The sequence below is a fragment of the Loa loa genome (genome assembly GCF_000183805.2).
Source record: "Loa loa unplaced genomic scaffold supercont3.580, whole genome shotgun sequence".
In the NCBI taxonomy this organism is placed as follows: Eukaryota; Metazoa; Nematoda; class Chromadorea; order Rhabditida; family Onchocercidae; genus Loa; species Loa loa.
This window is the reverse complement of record NW_018108760.1, coordinates 9,621-13,936: the sequence shown is the minus strand read 5'-3', so window position 1 is coordinate 13,936 and position 4,316 is coordinate 9,621.

The following is a 4,316-nucleotide window of genomic DNA, read 5'->3' as shown; positions in this document are numbered from 1 at the left end:
GGTAATAATAATTATCAAGAATGGTTATCAAGAATCTGTTAACGGTTATCAAGAAATGGTTATCAAGAATTTGCTGAAATAATAATTATCAAGAATGGTTATCAAGAATCTGTTAACCTTGTGGCTAACAAAAATGTAATAACTAGTAGTAGTAGTAATATCACTGGGTAATAAAAAGCTAATAGCTAAAAGAACTGATAGTTATTGATAATCACATAGCTATTAAAAAGCTAATGATTACTGTAAATTTCATGATCATTAATTATCATATTTGATCCTTTTGAATGGTTATATTCCTAAATAATAATTCCTATAAATGTTTGTTTGATTCATTATTTAATGATCAAAGTTCAGAAAAGGTTAAAATCATTAATTATTAAATATAAAAACATTTTAACATTTAATTAGCATAAATATTAATGATTTAAACCTTCAACGTGAAAATTTTTTACATTAATTATTATTATTTCGGTTACGGTATCTCTCCTTTCTTCGTCTTTTTTTTTTCTTTGTTGCCCTAATGTTTCGATAAAAAAGTTAATAATTTTTTTTTTCTTTCTTTCTCTTATCATTTGAATTGGTTTTTCCGTTTCAAAATTTCATGTATGCTATAATGTTCATTACATTAAAAATTAAAGGAATTTTTTTTTTTAATTTCAAAAATATTTATAAGAAAATTTTATTTTCTTTTTCTTTTGCTACCTTTTACTTCTCTCTTTCTCCTTCTCTCTCTCTCTCTCTTTCTTTCTTCTTTTTAAAAGAAAAAGGAATAAGTTTTTCTTTTTTTTTTTCAATGAAAGTATATATGTTATTATTGTGACAGTTTATTGTGACATTTTTTTTTTTTTTAAAGAGAATTTTTTAATAAATGGATCATAAATCATATCGCAGTTTACTTTTTCTTCTTCTCTTATTTCAACTTATTTTTCAATTTTCATTTGAAAGAAACTACTTTTTCATTATGTAAATACAGAAAAAAAGACCGAAAACAAGGATAAGAAAGAGAGAGAGAGGGAGAGAGAGAGAAAGAGAGAGAGAGAGAAAGGGAGAGGGAGAATGTACTTATTACGAAGTAAAGTTTGAATCAATTTCAAAATTTTTAAAAATCCTTTCGAAAGATTGTGTTTATTTATTTATTTCGTCTTTTTTCTTTCCAAGTAAACTGTCATTTTATGTAAGCAATGATTCAGTAACGATAAGTAAGTAAGTAATAAGCCATAATTGATTAACGATAGGTAAATAAGTAAGCAGGTAAACAAGTAAATAAGTAAGCAATTAAGTAGTAGGCAATAATTCATTAACGATAGGTAATCAAGTAAGTAAATAAGTAAGTACGTAAATAAGTTAGTAAGCAATGATTCATTAGCGATAGGTAAGTAAGTAAGTGAGTAAGTATGTAAGCAAGTAAGTGGTAAGTAATAATTCACTAACGATAGGTAAGTAAGCAAGTAAACAAGTAAGTAACTAAGTAAGCATATAAGTAAGTTAGTAAGCAATGATTCATTAACGATAGGTAAGTAAGTAAGTGAGTAAATATGTAAGTAAGTAAGTAGTAAGCAATAATTCATTAACGATAGGTAAGTAAGCAAGTAAGTATATAGGTAATTAAATAAATATGTAAGTAAGTAAGTTAGTAAGCAATGATTCATCAACGACAGGTAAGTAAGAATGTAACCGGAAAATGATTTCACAAAATGATAAATTTGTTAAACTGCTTGATTTAATTTAATCATTAAATGACCTTGTATTGATTTAAATTCTTCTCTTTTAATTTAATTAAAAAATGAATTTTTTTGTTTTCTGTTTTTTTTTCCTTTTGAAATGATAACGAAACATTTTGAGATGTATCGTTAATTTTAAATTACGAAAATTAATTATATTCTTAAATATTTCTCAAAAATAAATCTTGAAAAATCTGCTATTTTTTCTTTTTTTTTTTTAATTCTCAATGATACATGCATTTTGTTTATTTCATTTTTGCCTTTTTTTTTTCGGTTTCTTTTACTTCGAATAAATTTTTATCAAAAAAAAAGAAAGAAAAAATAATTAGCCAATTAAAGAAGAGAAAAAAAAATAATTAGTTAGCCAATTAAAGAAAAAACTGTTTAAATTTTTTTTTCTTCAAACTTTTTTCTTTTGCAAATTTTTTCAAAAGAATATCATTTTATGAATTTAGCAAAATGTCATATAACAGATGAAACAAAATACAATTTCAAATAAATAAAAATTATTAGAAATTATTAGAAATGATAAAATATATCATTTTAAAGTTTTAGTTTTTTTTTCTTTAAAGAAAAAAGTACAAAATTTACGTGTCAAATAAAATTACTTCCAAAATATATTCAATTTGATAAAAAAAAAAAAATGAATAAAATGATGAAACAATAACGATAATATTTTGCATAGCAAATTACACATACAAAAAGATTATTTGCTGCTACAATAAACTTTCCTTTTAAATTTCATTTTATATATTTTAAAATTTATCAAATAATTTCTTTTAAAATTGTTAAAATTTACTTTGTTAATTGCAAAAAAGAAAAAAGGAAAAAAGGAAAAAAAAAGAATTAGTCAGATATTTGTTACATTATGTTTGTTGAAATTTTGTTTAGCTAAAGCTAAAAGTACAGCAAATGGAAAGGATCAAAAGTTATTATTTTCATAAAAATGTAAGCTAAATTTCAAAAAAAAAAAAAAATAAAATAAGAATAAAAATAAAAATAAAAAGTAAACCAATTTTGTAATTTTAAAAATTAGAAAAATTTTTTATTTTCCATTTGCAAATTTTTTTTTTTTCTCAAAGAAATATTTTCAGTATGCAAAAATATTTGTTTCTGTGTAAATTATGCAATCATTATATTTGAGCTTTTCGTTAACCTTTCACCTCTATTTTAATAAGAAATTTTTTGAAATTATAGAAAATTTCAAATGGACACGATGGTATTATTTTTATTTTAATTATTTTAATATATTATTTGTAACTTTTCTTAATTTTAATTTGATGATAATTTTTTTTTGATTATTAAAAATTTTATTCGTTCATTACCAATCATTTTTGCATATCACTCATTTCTGCTTATTTTTATTTTTCAAATCATTTTAAAATTCAATTATTTTATAACATTTTCAAAATTTTACAATTAGTATGGAAAGTGGGAAAGAAATACAAATAATTTAAATTAATTTATTTTGATATATTTTAAAAAAAAAAGAGACAAATATCTTGTCGACACTTTTTTAATTTTTTTTTTAGTGATAAAATTGATAATAAATTGCTAAAAATGTTTTAATTAACAAATTGTGACAAAATTTATCGTTCTCCTTTTAAATTTTTTTGCCAAATTTTTTTAAATCATTTTAATTATATCATTTATTACATGTAATCCAATAATAATTTATTATAATGTTATATTTATTTTTATAAACTTCTGGATTAATTTCAAAGATTAATTATACTTTCGATTAATAAAAAGATTAGTTATATATTTTTAATTATTAATTATATTAAAGATTAATTATATATTTTTTTTCACGTCACGTACGTTTATTCATTTGTTTTAAATTTTTGCTTACACTTTAGTTTATTCATTTCATATTAATTAACAAAAGGAAAATAAAACAAAAAAATTTACTTTTTATTGAAATAATTTTAATTCATCTATTTTGGAAATTATTTTTAAAAAAAAATTATTATATAATACTTAATTATTTTTTTAATGATAAATTAAGTAAACAATAAGGGTAAGTTTAAAAAAAAAAAACAGAAAAAAGCAGTAAGATTTGCAAATTAATTACTACCCTCTTATTATATTTGTTAAATTCGAATTAATTTATTTCATTTCATATTAATCATGCATTTCTTATTTATTATATCATACATTGCTATTATGATTCAAGTGAACGTTAAAAGAATTAGGTTTACATTTATTTTGAAACAAATATTATCTATAATTAATTATCCCTTAATTTTTCTTGATCTTTGATCATAAATATTAATTTATTGAGTTATATATATGAATAATATTTATTTAAAAAACCTATATAAAGATATTTTGTGCTTTTATTTATGTATCTTTAGTAATGTGGTTGACTTTTTTTATTTTTATGTTAGTAAAATGACTTTGATATTATTCTCAATAATGTATATCTTAGTAATGTGACATTTTTTTTTTTTTTTTTATTAGAAAGAAAATGAATTTATTCGAACGTGCAGAAAATCAATTTTTTTATTTTTTTTTATTTTTTTATTTTTTGGATTTGAACGAAGAAAATTTTTTTTTTTTTTTTTTGAAAGAAAATTGCAGAATTTTCCATTT